Raw genomic sequence first — 17,984 nt, 5'->3', positions numbered from 1 at the left:
CTGTGGTATTATCTCCAGTTTACACATGAAGCTCACTGAGAGTAAAGAGTCTATCCAACTTTGTATGTATATATTGGCACCAGCTTTCAAGCCCAGATGGACTGATTGCTGTGCTCTCTGCTTCTGACCGGTGTGCTTCCATCCCTCCTTCCTTCCATCCTTTCTGTTTCATTGCGACTGCAGTGTCATCTCACGATTATTAAATGAGCAGATGAAACAGAAGTGCCTGATTTGAAAGCAATAAGCCCTATTTTGTCAGTTCACGTGTTTGCTATCACAGCTGGGCTTCTTCTCCTCTGCGTTTACGAATTCTGTCACTCCTCACCCAACCATGTCTGGATACAGACTGTTCGGTCTGGGAGGTGCAAGATAAATTGGGCACATGTGACTATTCTCGGATTTTAAGGTCAGTTTATCCTCAAGGAATTAAACTTCAGTGGAAGATAATGTTCTCAGAGTGTCTGGGACTAGTCTGTTCTAGATGAAGTCATTTCTGCAATTGTTTACAGATATTTTAGCCTCTCAAAAAGCTTGTCAGTCACGCACACAGACACACTGATACATTCTCATGTTTATCCACCCTCTACCTCACCTCCAGTCAACAAGTGGAAACTGACACAATTCATGCATCACCAGAGATTTGCTGTGATGCCCCTGCCAGCTTCAAGTGAAATCTACACATCTTGTCTGCGTCTTGTGGCTTGGCCTTTTGTTGCCTGGCAAATTTCATCATCATGTGATGCTCCCTGTGCTAACCATTCTTCACTTTTTATGAGGTCATTATTTTAAAAATATATGATCATAAAAGATTTGTTTCAAACAGTTCTATTCCTTGAATATTAAAGTGTTTAGATTTGGGGTTTGTTCTCTGATACAGTGCAATGGAAGGTGTCATGGCTAAGAAGGTTTCTTTAGAGGTGATCTTCAAGGATTGGTGTGTGTGTGAGGTGGTGGTGGTGGGGTTAATACTCATTGAGTGAATTATTTTATGAGCTGTTAAACAAGAGGCCTGACTTTCCTAATGGCAGATAAAGAAGAGGAACTAAAGAGCGTCTTGATAAAGGTGAGAGAGGAGAGTGAAAAAGCTGACTTTGTACTCAGCATTCAAAAAGCAAAGATCATGGCATCTAGTCCCATAACTTCATGGCAAATAGAAGGGGAAAAGGTAGAAGCAATGACAGATTTTCTTTTCTTGGGCTCTAAAATCACTGTGGATGGTGACTGCAGTCATGAAATTAGAAGACGCTTGCTTCTTGGAAGGAAAGCTATGACAAACCTAGACAGTGTATTAAAAAAACAGAGACGTCACTTTGCCAACAAAGATCCATATAGTCAAAGCTATGGCTTTTCCCAGTAGTCATGTACAGATGTGGAAGTTGAATCATAAAAAAGTTTGAGTGCCAAAGAATTGATGCTTTCAAATTGTGCTGGAAAAGACTCTTGAGAGTCCCTTGGACAGCCAGGAGATCAAACCAGTCAATCCTAAAGGAAATCAACCCTGAATATTCATTGGAAAGACTGATGCTGAAGCTTAAGCTCCAATACTTTGGCCACCTGATGCAAAGAGCTAACTCACTGGAAAAGACCCTGATTTTGGAAAAGATTGAGGGAAGGAGTAGAAGAGGGCAACAAAAAATGAGATGGCTGGATGGCATCATTGACTCAATGGTCATGAGTTTGAGCAAACTCCTGGAGATAGTGAAGGACAGGGAAGCCTGATGTGCTGCGATCCATGAGGTCATAAAGAGTCAGACATGACTTTGCAACTGAATAACAAGAACAGCCTAACTTTCCTTCTGTTTCTTTAAATATTTGTCAAGTTATTAGTGTCTCTTGTTCTAAAATGTTATGATTATAGTTTAGTGATTGCTGATGTGTGAGTATTTTGTAGAGTTGCTTTTTTAAAGACTGTGTTGAAAAATCTGCTGAGATACTTCTCTCAGTTAAGCCATATACAGGACTAAGGATTTTTATCATAAGGCTATGTTAGAACCACTCCCAATAATGAGAAGAGTAAGCTGATAGGATTGGTTGCCTCTGAGAAAGTTTTAAAAATAGTACTTCAAGAAATAAAATGATTCCTAATCAAAGCTGGAAGATGTGGGCCTTGCCGAAAGTTTATTAAGGCAATTATGGTTAAGTCTGAGGTAGTTAAGTATCATTTACATACAGAATAACCTAATTAAATGGCAACCCACTCCAGTGTTCTTGCCTGGAGAATCCCAGGGACGGGGGAGCCTGGTGGGCTGCCATCTATGGGGTCACACAGAGTCGGACACGACTGAAGTGACTTAGCAGCAGCAGCAGCATAGTCACCTAACTGAAGAAAGAATTTTTGAATGAAACGTGTGCAAAACAGGACATGGAAGCTTGGGGGGCTGGTGTATATATGTTCATTGTCTTGATTGCGCTGATGGTTTTCCGATTGCATGAACATGTCAAAACAGCTTACCAACATGTTTAGGTGTAGATTTTACACTATAAATGTGTGGAGTTTATTGTATGTCAGTTAAACCTCAATAAAACTGTTAAAAAGCAAAAAAAAAAAAAAAGGTTCCAAATTATAGTGAGATTTTAAAATAAAATACTCACCACTGAGTGCTCTCCAAGTAGGCCTTCCCTCCACCTTCTATGTCTAGCCTGGGGGGTAAGTCAGGCTCCACCCACAAGGGGGACTTGAATGAACCCCACAAAGATGAGCATGCGATCCATGCAGTGGGGGTTCACCAAGAGTGTGCATTGTTAGAACTACTGCACACGAGGACTGGGGGGTAATTGCGAGATTCTCTAATTCTCTTTGGCTCAGTTTCTAGTGACTTGTGCAAGGGAGCACAGCTGAGATTGGAAAAATGAAGAAAGGGAGTGATTTTGGAGAGGGGGTTAGTGAGCTGCTCTTGAAGGCACGCTGAGCTTGAACACATGTTGCCGTAGGGAAAGGCCTCATCGTTAGGAGAGGCAGGTGGTCAGGCAGAGAAGCAAAAAGAAGAAGAAGCATATGGACAGGACTTTTAGTGAAACTACAGAACATTGAGAGCAGCAGTGAGAGATCCAGTTGGAAGCTTTTCTTCTTTAAGGAAAGAGTAATAAGCTGAGTGAACTGAGTGAACTTTCTATGACCAGATTCTACAGGGTGGATGATGGTTTTCTTATTTGAAACAGATCAATTTCTACTCAAGAGTTCTTGTTATTAACGTAGGATACCCAATTCTTAATATCTTTAGAAGTTCAGAGTTATAAATAGGCCCTAAGACAAAGAAAAATCTTGTAAAAATTTGACTGTAAAGAAGATACATTTTGACATAATACTTTTAGCTGAATAATGGGATTAAAATGCTTTGTGAAAAACATTCCAAAGTACATAAATAAAAAACATGTGTATAGGGGTGTCTGTACATGAAGAATTTGGTGTTTTTACTTGAATAAATCAAGTTGCAACACATTATGTAATACTTGTATAAATATTTCACATAAAACCTAAATATATCTCCATTTGCATTTATATGACTATAAATGTTTCTTTAAAAGGACTGAAAGGATTCACATCAAATCAGTTACTTCTGAGGAAGACAATGGGGTTAGATATGATTCAAAAATGTTTCAACATAGAGAATATCTTCAGGTGTTGGCTGTGTCTTTAAAAGTATTTCAAAAAGATGCAAAAAAAAATCCAGTCAGTAACAGACTAAACATTTTAGTGCCTGGAAGCCTAGAAATGAAAAATTAGAAGTGACTATACTAAAATTCTATTATAAATGAATTAGTTAATGGAATTGTAAATATATATATATAGTAAATATATATAGTCAGGGTATATATTGTCATATTGTAAATACATATAGTCAATATATTGACATATATGATCATTATGAATATATATATATATATATATATAAAATATCTGGTCTGTATTCCTAAATCAGAGAAGGTTATATTTTCAGGGCTAAAATTATGAGTCACATGGTAACTATTTCCCAGGGCAGGTTTATCCATGTCCTTTTGGTACTTAAAACTGTGTTTTGCAGGTTGTGCTTAAAACTGCATTTTGATGTTTCATGTAATTACTGACAGTGTATCTGACTGGAAGTATTTCACACATGATTTTTGTTTGCCTGCAGTCAAAGCTATGTTTTTTCCAGTAGTCATGTATGGATGTGAGAGTTGGATTATAAAGAAAGCTGAGCACTGAAGAATTGATGCTTTTGAACTGTGGAGAAGACTCTTGAGAGTCCCTTGGACTGCAAGGAGATCTAACCAGTCCATCCTAAAGGAAATCAGTCCTGAATATTCATTGTAAGAACTGATGTTGAAGCTGAAACTCCAATACTTTGGCCACCTGATGTGAAGAACTGACTCACTAGAAAAGACCCTGATGCTGGGAAAGATTGAAGGCAGGAGGAGAAGGGGATGACAGAGGATGAAATGGTTGGAGGACATCACCAACTCAATGAACATGAGTTTGAATAAGCTCTGGGAGTTGGTGATAGACAGAGAAGCCTGGCATGCTGCAGTCCATGGGGTCGCAAAGAGTTGGACATGACAGAGTGACTGAACTGAACTGAACTGGGGATATAATCTCATGGCCTGTGGGTTGAATTTCCTTGCAAAGAATGTGTTGTTGGTGTCCTTTCTTCTATAGCTGGGTTTACCCTCTGGGAGCCTGTCTTCTCTCTGTCTGCCAGAGACCCCAGCATACCCCTGCTGTTTTGTCCCTGGCTTCATCACAGCCTCTGTCCACTGCCTGGATCCTGGAGTCCTCTGAGTTTATGATATTCATCTACTGTAGCCCCAAGGAAGTGGTATTCATTCTGTCTTTGTTTCAGCATCTTTGTGTAAGTGATCCCATCATCTTGGAATTCCTGGAATGCGTCATCATGGTTCATCTCCACAGAGACTTTCTGATTTATGTTGTAAAGATTATTCAGAGGGACTCTGAGAATATAGTTCTTTTTTATTTACTAATTCTCTTCCCTTAACATATAAATTCTTGGTTTGAGTTTAGTGCCAGGAAAAATTTTCTTTAAAGGGAAGATGCATTTTTTCCTATTCAGTAATGACAGTAATTCACTATTTATTATTCATTCTGTCTTTCTATCTATTGTCTGTCATGTTTTAGACTTTAGTGTGAGGGTATGCAGAACCTCCGGAGAAGGCAATGGCAAGCCACTCCAGTACTCTTGCCTAGAAAATCCCATGGATGGAGGAGCCTGGTAGGCTGCAGTCCGAGGGGTCGCTAAGGGTCGGACACGACTGAGCGACTTCACTTTCACTTTCACACATTGGAGAAGGAAATGGCAACCCACTCCAGTATTCTTGCCTAGAGAATCCCGTGGACAGAGGAGCCTGGTGGGCTGCTGTTCATGGGGTCGCACAGAGTCAGACATGACTGAAGCAACTTAGTATGCATGCATGCATGCAGAACCTCAGTGGCAGCTATGATGTTATCCTGTAGTCACAAATGTCTGCATCTTCTTTTTAGTCCTCTGATTGGAGAATTTCTACTTTTCTTAGCTATATCTTTGTTATAATCTGTTTTAAATTCTTTTGGGAAAAGGAGGGATATATTATTTGACAGATAAAAGTAAAATATATGTAAACATTAAATATTACACTTTATATAAATTTGAATTTGCTTAATTAGCATACAGAGCAACAGCAATTATGAATATTTTAAAATGCTTATCAATAGAACATTTTCTTAAGGCTTATTTGATTATGCTATTGAATTCTGCTCACACATATGAATACTTTGTAATTCCTGAGACAGAATTTACTCTTATAGCAAAACAAGTAGAGCAAACATTTATCATCTGTTTATCTCTGAATGTATCATTCCCCTTATTCTTTAGAATAATCTTGGGAGATAGAAAATACCCATAAAAAATTGAGAGAAAGTTGCACAGTGTGTCATCAAATTCAGGGCTCCACAGTTTGTTGCATTACATTTTAAAGAGAACCAAGATTATTCACTATTTATACCTATGTGGTTAGACAGAGATTGCTTTCTATCATCATTTGTTCAGAAACAAAGGCATCTGGTAGTACACTGTGCTGAAATCATTTGGCTGGGAAAGAAAGAAATTATGCATTTAACAACCTGCCAGATGCTTGACAAAGAATGCCTTCACTGATTTGTGGGGTAATTTTTTTTAACTACTGGCCTGTTCCGAAGAATGACATGCTCAAATGAGCAGAGAGCTTCAGGCAGAAAATGCAGCCATACTGCAATGGCTCCATAAGCATCACCCAACTTTTCATTCCTCCACTGATTCACTTTAGAGCACAGGTTTTCTGAGTGAAGGGAGAACAGTGTACATTGGATTTCAAATCCAAAATCTTTATATACTGTCTTGTTGTTAAATTTTAAGCATCAGATCCTTCCCAGTTCTCACACTTGCCTGAAAGGAAATATGAAAAGTGAAAAGAGTGAAAGACCTCAGTAGTGTCCAACTCTTTGCGACCCCATGGACTATACAGTTCATGGAATTCTCTGGGCCAGAATACTAGAGTGGGTAGCCTTTGCCTTCTCCAGGGATCTTCCCAACCCAGGAATCGAACCCAGATCTCCCACATTCCTGGCAGGTTCTTTATCAGCTGAGGCACAAGGGAAGCCCAAGAATACTGAAGTGGGTAGCCTAACTCTTCTCTAGTGGATCTCTCCAACCCGGGAATTGAACCAGGGTCTCCTGCATTGCAGGCAGATTCTTTACCAACAGAACTATCAGGGAAACCCAAAAGGAAATATGATCTAAGATTAAATGACACAAGCGATGATTATCTAGATCTAGCAAAGTCCCTTTTAGGATTTTTTGAGATTGATCAGAGTCTCCATGTGCAACTTTGGCTGATGCTATCTTTTTATTCACCCTGGATTAATTTCAAAGGGAGAATCATGTTACAGGTAAGAAGCTGCTCCTTTTCTTTGTCTTGGAAGGAGCTAAAAAAACGTACACTGTTGTGTTTTGATTCTAGGAGTTGTTTGCCCAGTGTCCATCCTTCTGGATTTTAGCTGCTTTGGAAACTTGACCAGAAAAATCTAGACCTGTCCTGCTACCTTCTGGATGCTGCAAGGCAGAGTTGGGGGGCTTTGCAGTCAGAGCCAGGGCCGCATCTTTGTCCTGCCGATATTGCTGTATGCTCTGTGGAGATGACCTAGTCCCTCTAAATTCCAGTTCACATAGGGTTGTTCTGGAGGATTAAATGAGAAGATATTATGTTAAATGTTCAGTAAGTGGTATCAAGAGTAGTGATGAAAAAAATCATCTGCCATCCTTCCCTGTTTACTTTCTCTATTAAAATGCATAAATACCAGTGAACCTCTAAATATGGTTTCTCACTCTCGTTTGAATCTCTTCCATGAACAGATTTGAGTATCTATCCTGTCTTTGTCGTCAAACATTGTCTGTGTCTGTCTTAGCTTGAGCTGCCATAACCAAATACCATGGACTGGGTGACCTTACCAACAGAAATCTATTTTCTCATAGTTCTAGGGACGAGATGTCTCAGATCAAGGTGCCAGCATGATCGGTTTCTAGTGAGGACTTCCTCCTTGGGTTGACAGATTGCCACCTTCTTGCTGTATCCTCGTATGACAGAGAGAGTGAGAGCAGACTTTCCAGTGTCTCTCCTTATAAGGACGCTACTCCCATCATGAGGGCCCCACTCTCATGACCTCTCCTAAACCAATTACCTTGCACAGGCCCATCTTTCTCTGAGGACCATCACATTAGGCTGGGCTTCTGCAGGGCCACCTTCTCTCTACCCTGTACATTCTCAGTGCCCAATGCAGTGCTGCTAAATAAGTGACCAGTTCAGTCTTTGAACTTCTTGAAATGACATAGATGTTCCACTAGTGTGAGCTGCAGAAAAAGAAATCCTAAAGTCCCAGGATCATCTGAAAAAAATATGAGATAGCAAGACCACCAGAGTAACACCTTCTCTGGTGGTGCTCCAGGGGAACTGATTCCACCTTAGGCAGTAGAGCCCAGTGGTTAAAAACACTCCAGAGCTCAGATGGCCTGGGTTTAAATGCTTGCTCTGCCACTTCCAAGCTGTGTAAACTTGGGCCTTAATTTTCCCATCTTTAAAGTGAGGATAATAATAGTAGCTTTCTCATAGGGTGGTTGTGAAGATTGTATGATACACATTCACACACACATTCTTTTCCATTATGGTTTATCACTGGATATTGAATATAGTTCCCTTTGCTATACAGTAGGACCTTGTTTGTCCATCCTGTATATATTAGTTTACAACTGCTAACCTGAAACTCCTAGTACTTCCCTCCCCAACACCTGCTCCCCCTTGGCAACCACAAGTCTGTTTTCTATATCTGTAACTCTATTTCTGTTTCATAGATAGGCTTCATTTACATCACGTTTTAGATTCCATGTATAAGTGATGTCATACGGTATTTGTCTTCCTGCTTACTTCACTTAGTATGACAATTTCTAGGTTCATCCATGTTGTTGCAAATGGTATTATTTCATTCTTTTTTTCCATGGATGAGTAGTATTCCATTTACGTATATTTATGTATATGAAATTGGAGAAGCAAATGGCAACCCACTCCACTGTTCTTGCCTGGAGAATCCCAGGACGGGGGAGCCTGGTGGGCTGCCATGTATGGGGTCGCATAGAGTAGGACACGACTGAAGTGACTTAGCAGCAGCAGCATGTATATGAAAGTGTGAAAGTGTTAGTCGCTCAGTCATGTCTGACTCTTTGTGACCCCATAGATTATATCCCACCAGTCTCCTCTGTCCATGAAATTCTCCAGGCTAGAATACTGGAGTGGGTAGCTATTCCCTTCTCCAGAGGATCTTCCTGACCTAGGGATTGAACCTGGGTCTCCTGTATTTCAGGCAGATTCTTTACCATCTGAGCCACCAAGGAAGCCCATATATAAATGAGGGCTTATGTGTCATATGAGGACACAGCCTCTCTCTATATATACATATGTATATATAGGCTTCCTTGGTGGCTCAGATGGTAAAGAATCTGCCTGAAATACAGGAGACCCAGGTTTGATTCCTGGGTCTGGAAAATTCCGTGGACACAACTGAGTGATTAACACACTTTCATATATATATATTTGAATGAATATTTAGAAGGCTAAGAAGGTGGAAATAAATGCTGGTTGCCATTCCATGTGATTTTTCCTATATTTAGTTAAGAAGTAGCCCAGCAGAATCTATGCACTGTATGATTATGTTTTTAATAACAATAGCTACCTTTCATTAAACAGGTAGTTTTTGTTGATAACATTATCATCTACAAGGCATCATACACACAGATATATATGTACACACATATTTTTATATGGACTATACACATATACACATATGTGGGTATAGTCCTTGTGATATATATATAGTCCTTGTATATATATATATATATATATATGCTGCTAAGTCACTTCAGTTGTGTCCGACTCTGTGTGACCCCATAGACGGCAGCCCACCAGGCTCCCCCGTCCCTGGGATTCTCCAGGCAAGAACACTGGAGTGGGTTGCCATTTCCTTCTCCATATATGTATATACATAGTCCTTGAAAACGTAGTCCTTAAAAATGACATTTTAGCTGTGCCAGAGTATTTGTTCAGGGTGTAGGCAGTAGATGTTACCCTTTTTCTCTTAGACCCCTTTGAGTTTAGTTACTACCTGAGAGGCAGAGGGAGAAACCTTTCATTATCAATGCATCTCTAACCATAAATTTGCGTAAAAGTAGAGGAGTTTCCTCTGAGGAGGTGGGCCCCATAATGATGCCTTTCTTTAGGAATCCAAAATTATTAAACATTTTAAATTAATTTGTGCAGCCTTCATTTCAGCTTGTCTACAGGGAAGAGCAGTGCCACTCCTGAGAGTGAATCCGTCCCTACCAGAATGTGTGTGTCTGTTGGGTGAGGTTGTGTCTCAGGCTCAGGGCTGGAGGCTAAGTGGAAGTTCTGGTTGCGAGACTGTGAATTAGTTGACCCTGGAAGCACATAATTCCAGTCCAGACACTCACCTAGGGCAATGTCTGTGTTACTGAAGTAAAGAACTTATCCTATTTGGCACACAGGCTAGTTTTGTCATGTCAGACTCCTGTCTGAACCTATCTGTTAAAGAAGGTGAAAAGTGAAAGTGAAGTAGCTCAGTTGTGTCTGACTCTTTGTGACCCCATGGACTGTAGCCTACCAGGTTCCTCCATCCATGGGATTTTCCAGGCAAGAATACTGAGTGGGTTGCCATTTCCTTCTCCAGGAGATCTTCCCAACCCAGGAATTGAACCCGGGTCTCTTGCACTGTAGGCAGATGCTTTACTGTCTGAGCCACCAGGGAAGTATCAAACCTTAAGGAATGATGACCATCTAAGAATGTTGGTAGGAGTTGTACCCTAACCATGGTGAAGGCAGCCAGGACCCTGGATTCAGGGACTGAGGCACCAAAGGTAATAGGGATTATTCGTCTTTAAGAAGAAGAGCATTCTGATTCTTACTTGGGCTAGTGTTTTGGGCATGTCAAGTTTTGGGAGAGGATCAAACATGGGATTATATGGTCCCTTATGGGGAGTTTGGTCTGGCCTCAGATCTCAGTCATGAAGCTATAATGACCTAGAGATCTACTGGAGCAATGACATGGCATTTACTGATCATTATGCCATGAAAAATTGGACAAGTTATTGATATTTTGGCATATTTGTTATAGGTTGCCAGTATACAGTATTTTCTTTAATTTTACGGTTGTTTTGATTCAGTAACTTTTAAGTATAACTGATGTAAAGGAGAAAGAGCTTCTATTGAGTTAGTGCCAGAATTAGTACAATGTTGAAATTAAACCAATGTTCCCTAAGAGAATGATTGTCTGGGTAAGCACACCTCTCATATTGTGTGTTTATTAAGATACAGAGTTCTCTTTGAAACTGCTTTATTAAAAATGCACTGTACTTGACAAATGAAGTTCAGGACCAGATGGCTTCACTGATGAATTCTAATGAAAACTGAAAGAAGAATTAATACCAGTCTTTCTCAAACTCTTGCAAAAAATAGAAGAGAAGGGAGCATTTTTAAAATCAGTTTTCAAGGCCAGCATTACCCTGACACCAAAATCAAACAGCAAGAAAATAAAATTATAGGCCAATATCCCCACTGAATAGTGATGCAGAAATTTCAACAAAGTATCAGCAAATTGAATTCAACAGTACATTGAAAGGATCATACAATATGATTGAGTTGAATTTATTGCAGGGATGCAACAATGGTTCAACATCTGTGAAACTGTGATATACCACATTAACAAAATGAAGGATAAAAATGATATGATCACTTCCACAGATGCAGAAAAAGCATTTGATAAAATTCAATATTCTTTCATGATGAAAAATTTCAACAAAGTAGGTATAGAGGTATTGTTCCTCAGCATAATAAATTTCATATATAACAAGCCCACAGGTAACATCATCAGTTCAGTTCAGTTCAGTCGCTCAGTCGTGTCCGACTCTCCGCGACCCCATGAATCACAGCACGCCAGGCCTCCCTGTCCATCACCAACTCCCGGAGTTCACTCAAACTCATGTCCACAGAGTCGGTGATGCCATCCAGCCATCTCATTCTCGGTCGTCCCCTTCTCCTCCCGCCCCCAACCTTTCCCAGCATCAGAGTCTTTTCCAGTGAGTCAACTCGTCGCATGAGGTGGCCAAAGTATTGCAGTTTCAGCTTTAGCATCAGTCCCTCCAATGAACATCCAGGATTGATCTCCTTTAGAATGGACTGGTTGGATCTCCTTGCAGTATAAGGGACTCTCAAGAGTCTTCTCCAACACCCCAGTTCAAAAGCATCGATTCTTCGGCGATCAGCCTTCTTCACAGTCCAACTCTCACATCCATACATGACCACGGGAAAAACCATTGCCTTGACTAGACGGATGTTGGTTGGCAGAGTAATGTCTCTGCTTTTTAATATACTATCAAGGTTAGTCATAACTTTCCTTCCAAGGAGCAAGCGTCTTTTAATTTCATGGCTGCAATCAGCATCTGTAGTGATTTTGGAGCCCCAAAAAATAAAAGTCTGACACTGTTTCCACTGTTTTTCAATCTATTTCCCATGAAGTGATGGGACCAGATGCCATGATCATTGTTTTCTGAATGTTGAGCTTCAAGCCAACCTTTTCACTCTCCTCTTTCACTTTCATCAAGAGGCTTTTGAGTTTCTCTTCACTTTCTGCCATAAGGGTGGTGTCATCTGCATATCTGAGGTTATTGATATTTCTCCCAGCAATCTTGATTCCAGCTTGTGCTTCTTCCAGCCCAGCGTTCCTCATGATGTACTCTGCATATAAGTTAAATAAGCAAGGTGACAATATACAGCCTTGACGTACACCTTTTCCTATTTGGAACCAGTCTGTTGTTCCATGTCCAGTTCTAACTGTTGCTTCCTGACCTGCATACAGGTTTCTCAAGAGGCAGGTCAGGTGGTCTTGGATTCCCATCTCTTTCAGAATGTTCCACAGTTTATTGTGATCCACACAGTCAAAGGCTTTGGCATAGTCAATGAAGCAGAAATAGATGTTTTTCTGAAACTCTCTTCAATAGTTAAAAGTTGAAAGCATTTCCTCTAAGATTAGGCACAAGACAAGGATGCTCACTCTTCCTATTTTTGTTCAGTATAATATTGAAAGTCTTATCTACAGCAGTTAGACAAGGAAAAGAAAAGTCTTTCAAATTGGAAAGGAAGACATAAAACTGTCTTCTCTTTGTAGATGACATTGTATTATATATAGAAGACCCTAAAAACTCCACCAAAAAACCTGTTGGAACTAATAAACTCAGTAAACTTGGAGGATACAAAATAAACATACAAAAATTAGTTGCATTTCTATATACTAATAATGAACTAGCAGAGAAATTAAGAAATCAATTACATTTATGATTGCCTCAAAAAGTATAAAATATCAAAGTATAAAGTTAACCAAGGAATGAAAGACTTGTACATTAAAAATGTAAGACAACAGTGAAAAAATTGAAGGAGACACACATAAATGAAAAGATACTCTGTGCCCATGGATTAGAATAATTAATATTGTTAAAATGCCCATACTGTCCAAAGTAATCTATAGATTCAGTGCAATCCCCACCAAAATTCCAATGACATTTTTCACAGAAATAGAACAAACAACACTAAAATGTGTGGAACCACAAAAGACCCTGAATAGCCAAAGTAATCATGAAAAAGAACAAACCTGGACCTATCACACTCCCGGATTTCAAACTGTACTACAAAGCTACAGTAATAAAAGCAATATGGTATGGCACACACATCAATGGAACAGAATAGAGAGCCTGGGAATAGACCCATGCCTATATGGTAAATTAATTTATAACAAAGAACCTAAGGAGATACAGTGAAAAGGACAGTCTCTTCAATAAGTGGTGTTGGGAAAACTGAAAAGCCACATACAAGAGAATGAAACTGGACCACTATCTTACACCTGTTGACCTGAAATAATTGCCAGATATTGCTCTAGCAAAGATGGGTTTATTTGGGATCAGTAGAGAATTGTAATTCAATGTCTGCAACTATGGTGAGCTACATGAAAGTCCCCATACAGCAATGGAAGAAGGATACTTTTATAGAGAGGAAAAGAAGTTGGGAGGATTACAGTAAACAGAGAGTTCATGGATTTTCATTGGCTGAGTCCTTGCCAGGAAAGAATAGGGGTCTTTGTTCTTGGAACGATACAGAGAAGATTAGCATGGCCCCTGCCCAAGGATGACACGCAAATTCATGAAGCATTCCATATGAGCTTCCCTGGTGGCTCAGAGGATAAAGCATCTGCCTGCAATGCAGGAGACCTCAGTTAGATCCCTGGGTTGGGAAGATCCCCTGGAGAAGGAAATGGCAACCGACTCCAGTATTCTTGCCTGGAGAATCCCATGGACGGAGGAGCTTGGTGGGCTACAGTCCACGGGGTCACAAAGAGTCAGACATGACTGAACGACTTCATTTTCACTTTCTTTTTGCTGGGCTCTGCTATCAGGAGAGCTCCCCCTTCCAGTCTCCCAACTCTATTTAATTGACGTTTCTGTTTAGTCATTTTTATATTCCATACAGAAAAATGAACTCAAGATAGATTAAAATCTTGAATCTAAGACTTAAAGCCATAAAACTTCTACAAGAAAACATAGGAGATATGGTCCTTGGCATCTGTCTTGACAGTGATATTTTTGGATTTGACACCAAAAGCAAAGGCAACAAAAAGGTAAGTAAGATTCAGTTCAGTTCAGTCTCTTAGTCGTGTCCGACTCTGTGACCCCATGAATCACAGCACGCCAGGCCTCCCTGTCCATCACCAACTCCCGGAGTTCACTCAAACTCATGTCCATCGAGTCAGTGATGCCATCCATCCATCTCATTCTCTGTCCTCCCCTTCTCCTCCTGCCCCCAATCCCTCCCAGCATCGGAGTCTTTTCCAATGAGTCAACTCGTCGCATGAGGTGGCCAAAGTATTGGAGTTTCAGCTTTACATCAAACTAAAATGCTGTATATAGCAAAGGAAACCATCAACAAAATGAAAAGACAACCTACCGATTGGGAGAAAAGAATTACAAAACATACATCTGATAAGAAGGTAATATCCAAAATATACAAAGAACTTATACAACTCAACAGCAAACAAACAAACCAAAAGCAAAATCCCAAAACCCAGACAATCTGATTTCAAAAAGGGCAGAGGACTTGAATAGACATTTTTTCAAAAAACACATGCAGATGTTTTTTAATAGATACATGAGAAAGAGCTTAACATCACTAATTATCAAGAAAGTGCAAATCAAAACAACAATCAAATACCACTTCTCACATGCTGCTGCTGCTAAGTTACTTCAGTCGTGTCCGACTCTGTGCGACCCCACAGACAACAGCCCACCATTCTCCGCCGTCCCTGGGATTCTCCAGGCAAGAACACTGGAGTGGGTTGCCATTTAAGGCTATTATCAAAAAGACAAGTAGTAGCAAATGTTGACAAGGGCTTGGAAAATAGAGTAGCCTTTCACTGTCTGTGGGATGTAAGTTGGTACAATCATTACGGAAAACAGTGTGGAGGTTCCTCGAAAAGTTAAAAATGAAACTACCATATGATCCAGCAATTCCGCTTCTGGGTAATTAGTCAAAGGAAACAAAACATTAACTCCAAAATGTATCTGTACCTCCACATTCATTGCAATATTGGTTATAATAACCAATGCATGGAAACAAATAATTGTCCACTGATGGGTGAATAAAGAAAGAAAATAATGGAAAATTATTTAAAAAAGGAAAAAATCATGCCATTTGTGACAGTATGAATAGGAGCCTTGAGGGCATTAGCCTAAATGAAATGAATCACACAGATGTGTGGAATCTGCAAACATCTGAACTCATAGATACAGACATTGGTAGTTGTCAGAGGGAGAGTTGGGTGAAATGGGCTTAGGGGGTCAAAAGGATTAAGCTTCCAGTTATAAGGTAATGAATCCTGTACTTTACAGCACAATGAATATAGTTAACCATATTGTGTTATATATTTGGAAGTTGCTAACTATGCATTATGGATGTTAACTAAATTTATTTAGGTAATCATTTCCCCAAATGTACATATATCCAATTATTATGTTATATAACTAAAATCAATATAATGCTATAAGACAATTATATCTTAATTTAAAGAAATCCACATGCCGTCTCTCCAAGCTCTTACTCCCTTTCGAAGTCTGGTGATAAATAGCAACTGGTGTTGGCACAAAGCTGCTGCTGCTGCTGCTAAGTCACTTCAATCGTGTCCGACTCTGTGTGACCCCATAGATGGAAGCCCACCAGGCTCCCCGGTCCCTGGGATTCTCCAGGCAAGAACACTGGAGTGGGTTGCCATTTCCTTCTCCAATGTGTGAAAGTGAAAAGTGAAGGTGAAGTCTCTCAGTCGTGTCTGACCCCTAGCGACCCCATGGACTGCAGCCTACCAGGCTCCTCCATCCGTGGGATTTTCTAGGCAAGACTACTGGAGTGGCTTGCCATCACCTTCTCCGGGCACAAAGCTAAAGAGAATTAAATGATCTTGGGATCAACTGATAAGTTTGAACATCTTGCTAGGAAAGAAATTATTCTCTTTTTGAAGCTTTAACAGTAGGCTCTGATACAAATGCTTCTGTCCTGAATTTTCAGTTAGAATCTGAACCTAGGGTAAGTAACCACCACTTCCTTATTTGTAAAATGGGTTTTCTTGGTACTGCCCTTTATTTCTGCTATAGGAATTTCCTAAGGAGTCACTAGACTGATATTCAAATGAAAATAAAGTCGGGAAAGTTTCAGGAGTTCCATGTAATTATTACAAGCATCATCCTGAATCATATTGTGAGGTGATTCACAATATGAGGAAAAAATGCATAGCATGAGAAAAAATACATAACAAATATTGATTTAGGATACCCCTTAGCTGACTCTCTGTGTCCCCAACAACTGTAGCCTGACAGTCTTCTCTGTCCATGGAATTCTAGGCAAGAATACTGGCCATTCCCTTTTCCAGGGGATCTTCCCCCAGGGATCAAACGCTGGTCTCCTGCACTGCAGGCCAGTTTTTAACCATCTGAGCCACCAGGGAAGCCCACTACCTATAATAAAGGTGTTTAATATTTGGGAAAAGCATAGAGTGAGCCCATTCTGCTAGTATGATTGAGGCTCGGGAAGCATCCTGTTGGCCCCGTGCACAGACAACGAGTGACCACACTTCTGTCCATGAATTCCCCATGGCTGGTACACTCTGCTTGTTAAGTAACATGAAGACTATCTAAGTTAATTAAAACATAGTACAGATTTGACCTATGATTTTCAAACTTAACCACATAGAACGCCAGCTGAGATGCATTTAACACACTGTGGTTTTTACAGCAAGACTTATAGAAGAGAAATGAAAAAGATGTATGTACCTGACTCAGTCAAGCGAACACCCTAACTGTCAGCTGGGAGCAACTGGTGTTTCAAACCTAGTTGTGTTTTTTATACCTACTGAGCCTGTGATACTTTAACAATGATTATAAAATATAGAATAATTTCAGTCTTTTTATGGCCATTCAGTTCACTTCAGTCACTCAGTCATGTCCAACTCTTTGTGACCCCATGGACTGCAGCATGCCAGGCCTCCCTGTCCATCACCAGCTCCCAGACCTTGCTCAAACTCCCATCCAAGTCAGTGATGCCATCCAACCATCTCATCCTATGTTGTCCCCTTCTCCTCCTGCCTTCAATCTTTCCCAGCATCAGTGTCTTTTCCAATGAGTCATCTCTTTGCATCAGGTGGCAAAAGTGCAGGTGGCCAAAGTATTGGAGTTCCAACTTCAGCGTCAGTCCCTCCAATGAATATTCAGGACTGATTTCCTTTTGGATTGACTGGTTTGGTTCCCTTGTAGTCCAAGGGACTCTCAAGGGTCTTCTCCAACACTACAGTTCAAAAGCATCAATTCTTCGGTGCTCAGCTTTCTTTAAGTCCAACTCTCACATCCATACATGACTGCTGGAAAAACCATAGCTTTGAGTAGATGGACCTTTCTTGGCAAAGTAATGTCTCTGTTTTTTAATATGCTGTCTAGGTTTGTCATAGCTTTTCTTTCAAGGAGCAAGCATCATTTAATTTCATGGATGCAGTCACCATCTGCAGTGATTTTGAAGCCCCCCCAAAATAAAGTCTGTCATTGTTTGCATTGTTTCCCCATCTATTTGCCATGAAGTGATGGGACCAGATGCCATGATCATAGTTTTTTAAATGTTGAGTTTTAAGCCAGCTTTCTCACTGTCCTCTTTCACTTTCATCAACAGGCTCTTTAGTTCTTCTTTGCTTTCTGCCGTAAGGGTGGTGTCATCTGCATATCTAAGGGTATTGATGTTTCTCCTGGCAATCTTGATTCCAGCTTGTGCTTCATCCAGCCTGGCATTTTGCATGATGTACTCTGCATGTAAGTTAAATAAGCAGGGTGACAATATAC

General features: G+C 40.2%; 1 protein-coding gene and 1 pseudogene across 2 annotated transcripts in view; both read left to right on the top strand.

The window, feature by feature from the left end:
* Positions 1-17,984, top strand: part of LOC129551702 (uncharacterized) — a 447,940-nt gene that overhangs the window by 104,501 nt on the left and 325,455 nt on the right. The window lies entirely within an intron of this gene.
* Positions 13,681-13,778, top strand: LOC129551842 (U6 spliceosomal RNA; annotated as a pseudogene).

Source organism: Moschus berezovskii, chromosome 17 (assembly GCF_049115385.1).
Source record: "Moschus berezovskii isolate FMDL1 chromosome 17, NW_MosBer_1.0, whole genome shotgun sequence".
NCBI lineage: Eukaryota > Metazoa > Chordata > Mammalia > Artiodactyla > Moschidae > Moschus > Moschus berezovskii.
The sequence above is the reverse complement of the archived record's forward strand: the minus strand, read 5'-3'. Positions and strand labels throughout refer to the sequence as shown.